Source organism: Hoplias malabaricus, chromosome 12 (assembly GCF_029633855.1).
Source record: "Hoplias malabaricus isolate fHopMal1 chromosome 12, fHopMal1.hap1, whole genome shotgun sequence".
Classification (NCBI taxonomy): domain Eukaryota; kingdom Metazoa; phylum Chordata; class Actinopteri; order Characiformes; family Erythrinidae; genus Hoplias; species Hoplias malabaricus.
This window is the reverse complement of record NC_089811.1, coordinates 5,616,949-5,627,292: the sequence shown is the minus strand read 5'-3', so window position 1 is coordinate 5,627,292 and position 10,344 is coordinate 5,616,949. Positions and strand designations below refer to the sequence as shown.

General features: G+C 44.9%; 1 pseudogene; it reads left to right on the top strand.

Annotated features, from left to right (window-relative positions):
• The first annotated feature begins 352 nt into the window (after positions 1–352).
• LOC136710951 (receptor tyrosine-protein kinase erbB-4-like) overlaps positions 353–10,344 on the top strand; it is a 361,050-nt pseudogene continuing 351,058 nt past the window's right edge.

The window sequence follows — 10,344 nt, the reverse complement described above, 5'->3', positions numbered from 1 at the left end:
CTGGGGGGAAAAAATAAACAAACAAAAAACAACAGTGTTGTTATTGTATTTTAGGGTAAATATCTTTAAATTCATTAATGCATTCATTTGTTTACATTCAGTTGTTTACTGGAGAAAACGCAGAGTGAGCAGATTGGGAGGTGGTTCATTATGTGAGACAGGTGCACTCGGACATTCGTCCAATCAGAAAGCAGATTGAACTTAAATGGGCGGGCTTTAGCGTTCATCGGGCCAATCTTGAGCGCTAGGGGCGTGGCTGTGGCGCTGTGGGCGTGTTCTGTGGGCTTGTGGCGTCGCAGCAGAGCGAAGTGTGGAGAGTCTCATGGCACGAGAAGAGGGAGTGCGAGCGAGCGAGAGAAAGAGAAAGAGCGAGCGCCACATCGCCAAAGTGCTCTCGCGCCGTTCAACTTCGCCAGCCGTCTTTTCCAGCACCGTGTGCGAGAGCGTGCGAGAGTGAGGGTACGCGCGTGCGCCAAGACGCAGGACTAAACCGAGGACCCCAGCGTCTCCACTGCGCGTCTCCAGCGCCTCGTGCACTCTTCAGAAGGATACCGTGGCCGCGTTTGGACATGTGAGAAGCGCGCGGGAGTGTGTTTTGTTTGGCTTTGGGCTTTTGGAGCGCGCGTGCGGAACGCCAAAACATGAAGCTGAAGACTTCGCTGGGGGGCTTCGTCTTTCTTCTCGCTTCGGCGGCGCTGCTGACGGGCTGCCACGCGCAACAAGGTGAGTGAGTGAGCGAGAGAGTGAGCGCGCGCGACTAGGCTGGAGTGTGCGCCTTGTTCTGCGCCTTGGAGTTTGCGACCTGATTTGTTTTTCAGTGCCCGTTCCACCTTAAACGGTACCTGTCACCACAATGTAACTGCAGCGCTATTTAAGGTGGAACGGAGTAGCTTCACCCGTATCAGATGCTGGCGAATTGGCCGCAAAGTTGAGCCTCGTTTGTGGACGAGTGCGTGCATTGTCTGCTGCGCTGTTTAAGGTGGAACTGAAAATCCGGACACTGGAATCGAAAGCTGGCGAACACAGGGGTAAACTTAAGTCTGGTACCTCGATTGACTTCGGGGGGTGTGTGTTTCAGGATGTACCCCCCCCACACACACACACTGCACTGTTTGAAAAACGTCAGCATGAAAGTGTTTACGTTCCTGTGCCACAGGACCCTCATGGTCATGGCCCCACTGAAGTCCAGTGCCATGAGTTCTTTAGGAACTATAGGATGGACGGTCACTCTTGGTCACTACATACGCTTCTGAAAGACAGGGGTGCTCGTTCTCCTCAAGGGTCCTAACTGGACTGTTCATGGCCAATAACACTGTGTTGTTATGTCTGAAATCTGGTGGATGGGCTCCAGATGGACTGAGGAGTGGAGGAGGATGACACTATTGGGCAGGGAGCAGGGAGAAACGGGCACTAGTGCTCACCACATGTGTTGGGCCAGTCTGTGTGTTGTTATTCTCAGCTCGTCTCTTCGAGTCTTGTGTTGTTTTATGTGGCTCTGGAAGGGTATCCTACGGAATCATAACGTCCCGGGGGAAACGAGGGGTTAATTTAATTTTAATTGGTGGGGTAGATTAATTTATATTCAGTCATGGACTATCCCTGCCCCTAATAATTAGTGTGGATCATTTTCATTAGATGAAACCGTGCTTTGACTGAGAGAAATAATGTGAAATAAATATATCATGAATCACAATGCTGTTTTAATTACCCTGTGGTGAACTGGTGCCCTGTGAAGGGGGTCGTTCTCTTTTGTGCCCGGAGGTTTCCAGTAGGCGCTGGACACACCACAGCACCCTTTGGGATGAAGTACTTAAGTATGGATACATTCATTCATAATTTATCATTTCTTAATTAATATTTAGCGCATTTATTACTTCATATCTGTGTTTATGTGCCCCTCGACCCCCAAGAACTTACCCAACCCTTTTATTTCATGTTGTTCTTGTGTTTTAATATGTTTATATTCTCCGTATATTCATCCTCATCGGCCGCACTCCACGCTATAGATAATTTCATCATATGATAATAATAATAATAATAATAATAATAATGGAGAATATTCCCTGCGTAAAACTGAGAGACACTGTCTCCCTCTTAAGAGTAGACTCTTGTCGTAATGAATAATATGATTCAATATATTCTGCCATATTAGAATACTGTGATAAAAGCAGGGCTATTTTGGGCCGTATTATTATTATTATTATTCATTATTAATAATATAGATCTTGTTTTTAAATGAGCTCTAGCACTTGAGAATGGTCTAATGGACTAACTCTCCACATGGTGGTGGTAAGAACCGGAGATGCAGTCTCAGTGTGTGTGTGTGTGTGTGTGTGTGTGAGAGAGAGAGAATACGAGTATGAGACTATGTTAAGATCAGTTATTAACAGTGTCCAGCTCAGCATGCAATCCCTAAGAGTTTCTTATTACCTCAGCCATTTATTATTAGATTATTAATTTAAGCAAATATTACGCAGTAGGTTAACGTTGCCAGATATTTTCACAGTAATTCCATACTTTACATTCTTGCAAAAAAAACATATACCTTTATGTTAATAGCATAGCTACGTTTATGTTTATGTATCGGCTTTGTGTTGTAATGGGGACATGTCTGCTTCAGTTTAAAAGTGTCTTCCTCACTGCTCATGGGTCTTGCACTTGTTTGAATGAGTGTCGAACCTTGTTTGTGTGTGTTATGGTTATTTTAAGCCACCGTTGTGTTACGAATCTGAAGTATTTCCGGTCTCAGCACGCAGAAGACCTGGGAGAGGAACGTTTCTTATGGTCAAATGTTTATAAACAAAAGGGTTGATAAGTTGCTCGTGATGGATTAGGCTTTGATTTGGTAAAGAACATTATCAGTTAAAATTTCTCTAAAGAACCACGTTTTACATGAAACATTCGAGTGGAAACATCTACTTTATTAAGCACAGAAAAATAAAGGTTTTAAGACATAGAACATAGTGTAAATGGGGCTTGTTAGATCTTCGCTACATGGTGTTTAATTGTGATGATATCCAGTGACATTGACTGGATATATATGTGGTGTTATGTTGTGTATTAGCATATACTGAGGATGTTTTTTCTTCTGCTTGTACTCAGCATTTCATTGGGCTGGTTCGGTTTTCCATGAACTCTGAGGAATGGGGGGCTAGGATCCATCCTGTGTGTTTGTAAATGTGAGGACAGAGAGATTGGGAGGATATTAGAACAGTTGTTAGAGTGTAGAGTGTTTCTGAGGCCAGCCACAGCTTATAAATAAAGCACCAGTGCTTCTGCCATAAGAACACAACCATTTTTTTTTCTCCTCGTTCTTGTCGTGTAGATCATTTACCACGTTTTATTAAATATTATGACATCAGAGCAAATCTCGAACTGTCATTTTAGGTTAAGACTAAGGTGTTTTAAATTGACAGATGAAGAAGCAAATGAAAGACAATAAAATAAATAAATAAATAAATATGAAGGTACCACTGTTTGTTCTTCTGAGAGATGCCATAGTAGAGTCACAGCTGGTTAAAGAACCACGTTATGAATGTGAATGTAACAAATGTATTTGCTAGAACCTGTGGATTCTATGGAAGACCTGACAATTGAAAAGAACCTTCACACTTGGGTCCCATTCCTTCCCATATAAATAATAATAATAAAATAAAATAAAATAAAAAATCCACTGTAAGCTTTGGTGGATCATTAATTGCTCTGTGCAAAGAACCCTTTCTGGCACTTCTGGGGTTAAATAAAGATGGTCGCTCAACAGCGTGGTATGGTTGGAGATGATGGAGATGTTTTCTCAGCCTTTATGGATCACCTTGATCTGGAGAGATTTGCTTTTGTTTCTCTCTCTCTCTCTCTTTCTCTCTCTCTCTCTCTCTCTGGCAGATCTTTGGGGCAATAATGGGCTGGAAATATTGATGACGAGGGAAATGATAAAGGCTCAAAGGTCTGATCTGTAGCTCTTCTCCCTCTCGCTGGCGGAGTAAAGCCACAGCTAATTGCCTGTGTGAGCGAGCCCAGGCAGTGTGGCTGTAATTTGGATTAGTAATCTATATCGGATGAGCAGAGAAGATGATGTTATCTCTCCAGTCAGGGCCGTGAATTTAAATCAGACGCTCTCCGTGACATTTAGGCTCTCCGCTGGAAGAGCGCCGAACACAAATATCAGTGTGTTAATCGGCTTAAGCTCAGATCAAATCCCGTCGGTGAGAGTCGTCTGCGATGGAAATGAATCCTGTGCCAATTAGACTCTTTCAGTCAGATGTGTAACCTCCTTTTTGGCTGAACAATGGCTTTTGCCACAGTTCTGAAGCTGAACGCCTGCAGCAAAAGTGGAGCCAGTTACTAACACAGTGTGTGATCGCTGAAAGAACCGCACTGTCCACTGCTGTTCAGAGTTTTGGGTGGAGGGGCTGGGGGGCTGTTTGGAAACACTATAACCATGCCAATGACTTCAAAGACCCTATTTCTGTGTGTGTGTGTACTATTAAAGTGTGTTCTATACTGTTAGAATGTATCTTGAATGGGGCCCAATGGTGCTACAGGTAGTGTAACAGCCACAGCTCCAGGAGGCTGGGGTCCTGGGGTCAAGTGTTGCTTCGGGTCACTGTCTGTGAGGAGTTTGGTGTGTTTTCTCTGTGTCTGCTTAGGTTTCCTCTGGGTGCTGTGGGGTTAATATCACCGTCCAAAAGCACATGTTAGTAGGTGGACTAGCTATGTGGAGGTTTCCACAAGTGGGAGTGTTTGTGTGTGTGTGTGTGTGTGTGTGTGTGTGTGCTGTACCGAATGATTCTGGTCAGGCTCCGGGCGCAACATGACCCTGATCAGGATGAAGAGGTTACAGATGAACGAATAAATGATGGCTGTATCCTGAACGTTTCGTTGGGGAAAGTGCGTTCACCTATTAACAACCCCTTAGATACTTGGCTCGCTGGACAAAGCCACTGCTCAGTTTTTATCAGAATAATGGAGTTTTGAAAACAGTTCTTCCACAACTGGGACTTCTCAGTTTAGCCAGAGAGCTTCAGCCTCAAAATCACACGTGTAGAGAAGGTAAGAGCTGAGGAACACAGGCCTCGAATCCACTTTTGTGGAATGCTTCAGCCAATTCTTACCTATGTGCAGCTCCCACGTGGATGATGCAAGGGCAGCCAATCCACCCCAGTGCCCTCACCACACCTCAGCTATTAGGTGAAGAGGAGATGAGAGGGAATAACTGAGCCAGGGTTATTAAAGATGGGGGATGAGCAGGAGGCCAGAACTGACCACCAGAAAACCTGGTACCCACAAGTACATTTTCAGTAGCTTTAGTTAGGGAGCATAATTTTAACATATCCTGTATTAATTGTAGATTAATAAAATGTTTAGATTTTTATGGTTTTTTTTACATTTAGTGAACCATAGCGTACCCAGTAAACAATTAGCCGTTGATTCAACGTTGAAATAACGTAATGACTGCCGTCTAATCAACGTTCTCTTAAGGTTGAAAATGAAAGTTGAAAAGACGTCCAAACACAGACATTGAAAAGACGACTATTAAACGTATTTTTGGACGTCCATTGACGTTATTAATTGGTCCCGAAATAAATCACTTGTATAATACGCATTTTGGACGTCCACTGACGTTATCGATTGGTCACCACTTAACTAACTTATTAAGATGGATTTTGGACGTCCATTGACGTTTAAAATATGTCCTTGACGGACAGACTACTTTTAGACCTATTTTGAACGTCCAGGACGTTCCTTGTTTACTGGGTATGTACACTTTATTTATTCATTTATTTATTTATTTATTTGTGTTTTTCTGAGAGTGTAGATTTAGCCAGACATTGCTGTCACACACTGACTCTATTCAAGGAAATTCCCCGGGATCCTTTATGACCACAGGATGTCAGGACCTTGATTTTACATCTCTTCCAATTTGTTCAGTGCAGTGTCCCTGCCACTGCCCTCTGGCATTGGGTCCCACACAGACCACAGAGACAGAGCACCCCCCTGAGGTCAAGGTGAAAATAGAGGCTCTCTTATTCTTGCCAAGGAGCTGTGGTTTGGGGGAGGAACCTACTAAGGTTTCTCTGGCCCAGCTTTTTTTTATTCCTCTTGTGAAACATCCGGGGGGAACCGAGCAGGATCGTCCCATACCTTTATTTTTTAAGAGTGGTTTATAAATGTAACGTCCCCTGTGTGCATGTTCGTCCGAGGTTTGATCCGATGTTGAAGTGTCAGGGCTCAGACGGCAGGCCAGAGAAGAAAGGCAAACGTCTCTGCTCCTCTGGCTCTCGCTCTGCCGCTCGTCTTCATTCTATCAAAAGCTGGAGGAGATGCTGTTACATGCGCCTGCCCACACAGCAATAAGCCATCGTCTCACAAAGCCGGCGTATTCGTTTTTCAGCGCCGTGGCCCCTGAAAGGCGGGCCGACCTCTGGTCCCGCATGCCTCAATGGGAAGAAAAGCACTCTTTGATTCCTGCTGGCCCGACGCCGTTGTCGAGCGAAGGCGGGCTCCTGAGCAGTGTCGTGGTCTCTGCCCCGCTCTGAGCACCTCACTCCAGCTGGAGCTCTCTCGCTCACTTCTTCCACCCTCTCTCTCTCTCTTCTCTCTCTCCCTGTCTCCCTCTCTCTCTCGGTTTCTGTGTTTATTGCTCTCCTGCTTGCTCTTTCTCTCTCTGTCTTTATTGCTCTCTCACTCTCTTTTTGTCTACTGCTTCTGCTGCTTTCACTATCTCTTCTCTTCCTCTGTTGTGCTCTCTCTCCTTGTTTTTCTTTCTTCTCTCTTGCTTGCACTTTTGCTTTCCAATGCTTTGATGCTGTCTCTATCTATTTCAGTCACCCTTTTATCCTAGGCATCTCTCTACACGTCGTACAAAGCCCTACTCCCTCTCTACACGTCGTATAAAGCCTTACTCCCTCTCTACAAGTCGTACCAAGCCCTACTCCCTCTCTACAAGTTGTACAAAACCCTACCCCTCTCTACACGTCGTATAAAGCCTTACTCCCTCGCTACAAGTCGTAAGAAAGTCTTACACCCTCTCTATAAGTCGTATGAACTCTTACGCCCTCTCTACCAGTCATACAAAGTCTTATGCCCTCTTTATAAGTTGTACCAAGCCCTACTTCCTCTCTATATGTCGTACAAAACCTTACTCCCTCTCTAAAAGTTGTACAAAGCCCTACTCCCTCTCTATAGGTCGTACAAAGCCCTACTCCCTCTCTACAAGTCGTACAAAACCTTACTCCCTCTCTAAAAGTTGTACAAAGCCCTACTCCCTCTCTATAGGTCGTACAAAGCCCTACTCCCTCTCTATATGTCGTACAAAACCTTACTCCCTCTCTAAAAGTCGTACAAAGCCCTACTCCCTCTCTACAAGTTGTACAAAACCTTACTCCCTCTCTACAAGTCGTACAAAGCCCTACTCCCTCTCTACAAGTCGTACAAAGCCTTACTCCCTCTCTACAAGTTGGAAGAAACCCCTACACCCTCTCTACAAGTCGTACAAAGCCCTACTCCCTCTCTACAAGTCGTACAAAGCCCTACTCCCTCTCTACAAGTCGTACAAAGCCCTACTTCCTCTCTACAAGTCGTACAAAACCTTACTTCCTCTCTACAAGTCGTACAAAACCTTACTCCCTCTCTACAAGTTGGAAGAAACCCCTACACCCTCTCTACAAATTGTACAAAGTCCTACGTCCTCTCTACAGCTCATACAATATGCTACATGCTCTACAAGTTGTACTAAAGCCTCTACAACTCATACAAAATCCTACACACTTCACACGTTGTACAAAACCCTAATCCTGCTCTACAAGTTGTACAAAGTCCTTTACGCTCTCTACTCAGCGTACAAAACCTCTAAAACTTATGCCTAATTTTATACAACAATTCATACAGATCCTCTACAAGTTATCAAAAAAAACCCCACACCCTGCAGTACCAGTATAAACATTTACATCCTCTTCAACTACTACAGGACCTTACAACCTCTACACCCACAGTAAACACTGCAGCTGAATTTAAAGCATTTCTCAAAGTTAAGACCCTCACCACAGGGTCTAACTCAACCTCTCGCTCTCTCTGTACCCTGTTGCGTTATCTTCTTTTCAGTTTTTCCCACCCATCTCTTCACCCTCTGTGGTGATTTCAATTCCATGGCCCTTCGTCCCGAGCTGCTGACTGCCATTGTGCATCAATTATAGCACAGGCTAAGTGTGAAATGTCTTAATAGGGCCTGAAAAGGAGTTGCCCCATAGCTGTGTGTGGTGTGTGTCTATTTATATGATGGAAAGAGGGAGGGGGTGGGGGTGTGAGGGAGTAGAGAAAGAGGGAGAGACACAGAGAGCAAGCGAGCCTGGGGTGAGTTTGTTTAGAAGGTAGCATTACATTATGCCCCCCCACCCCTCCCCCCATTCTCTTATGTGCGAGTCATGTATACATGCCCTGTTTGCGTATTCCAATTGCGCACTTCCTGTTTCGTTTCCATTTACACACTCTATCAGATTGCTTAAGACCCCTGAGCTGATAAAGAGAGCTCAACAGAGAAAAACAAAAAAATATAAAAAAAGACACATCACATATGTATTCCACATGTTTCCCCGAGAAAATGAGCCCTTGCTGAGCTTAGCCTGAGGGAATGGTGAAGGTCAGAGAAGCAGTGGACGTGGATACGCCAAGCAAAGGCGCTTACTGAGGATCATCTTTTCAGTGCTTTTTATAATCATTAGGATGGTTTTGGCATCTGGCAGAGACTGGGACTGAAGTCACTGGTTTAGACCTGAGACCAAGAGTGTATTCATTATGGAATTGTACTGTAGTGCATACTCTAGTACATCCTACTTAGTGCATAGCATTTCCAATAAGAGCATGAATGAATGAATGATACAGTGCTTTTCTAGACACCCTTATCAGTTTACTTTCTTTGGAACACTGCGGAACTACCAGCAAATAGATGATGTGATGTGATACGCAGCACACATTAACTGTTAGGTAGAGTGGAGATGAAAGACAACGACTCACCCAGTTGATCACAGATGGGATGATCAGGAGGCCAGAGGTGACCACAGTGCTAGGGCATGCCGTCCGTCTGGCTAAAAGCTAAAAGCTAAAAGGCCCTGGTGGGTTTCCAGGAATTGCCTCAAGACTCTTATGACCTCAGAGAATCTGATCTGACTACAGACTACAGAGACAGCGCCTACTATTGGCCCCAACAAACACCACTTCAAGCATCTGCCCAAGCTTTTCTTTGGAGACCTCCCAGTGGGATTCAGAGGAGCGTTCAGGTCTCTACTTGAGCAGTTACCTCACAATCATTTAAGCCACATCCGTGTTTAGTCCCTCGTGTTGAGACCTCAAAAGGCGAAAGTGACCCATGGGGCATAGTGTGGGACCTGACGTTGTGAAGATGGCCAAAGTTTGTGAGCTTGTTGTCAGCACTTTAACAGTAGTTTGTAGCGCCTCTGTGTTTGCTACAGCGCATGTCGGAGATAAACAGACGTGTTCAGTAATAATGCAGTCATCAGGCTGACTGACAGGGGAAGGGAGAGTGACAGGCGCACGGGCAACAAACGGCGCTCTGCGTCAATCAGCTCGGAGCGGCCGTCAACCATTGTGTTCCGCCTCGGACGGGAGAGACGCATGCCGGCCCCGTGACTCATCCTCCAGCGCGCTATTCAGACGTCCGCAAGGCTCAGCCGCCCGTGAGTGTGATGTCTGAGAGCCGCTTTTGTGCCTGGCTCACAAATTAGAGACAGCCCTTTTGTCAGGCTACAATTAAAAAGAAGACGAAGATGAAGGAAAAGAGAAAGGGAAAAACTTTCACAGACGAGTGCCATGCTGAGGATTTGTCTTTAGAGAGAGAGAGAGAGAGAGAGAGAGAAAAAGAAAGAGAAGGAGACAGAGAGAAGGAGAGAGAACATGTGATTGACATTGTCACTTGTCTAATACATAGTTTTCTGCCTCTCTCTCTCTCTCTCTTCTTCTCTCCCTCTCTCTCTCACTCTGTCTGCCAAATTCTTTCATTCCACCACTTTCATCCCTCGCTTTGTGCGTTCCACAATAGAGGGGAATTATGACGACAATGCTCACAGGCCTAATCTTCACTAAGATGCACTCATTACCACAATGTACAGAATTAAAAGTTCGTTAATTGCGTCTCCCTAATTTTTATGCTCTCTCTCTCTCTCTCTCTCTCTTGCTCACGCTCTCCGTCTCTCCCTTCTTCCCCTTCTCCCCTCTGAAGTCTGTGACAGGCGAGTGAGCTGTTCTCCTCTCCTTTTATTCTGTTCTTTTTTCCCTCGTCTCTTTTCTTTTTTTCATCTCCCCGTTCTTTGCTCCTGAATAATAGAGTTAACA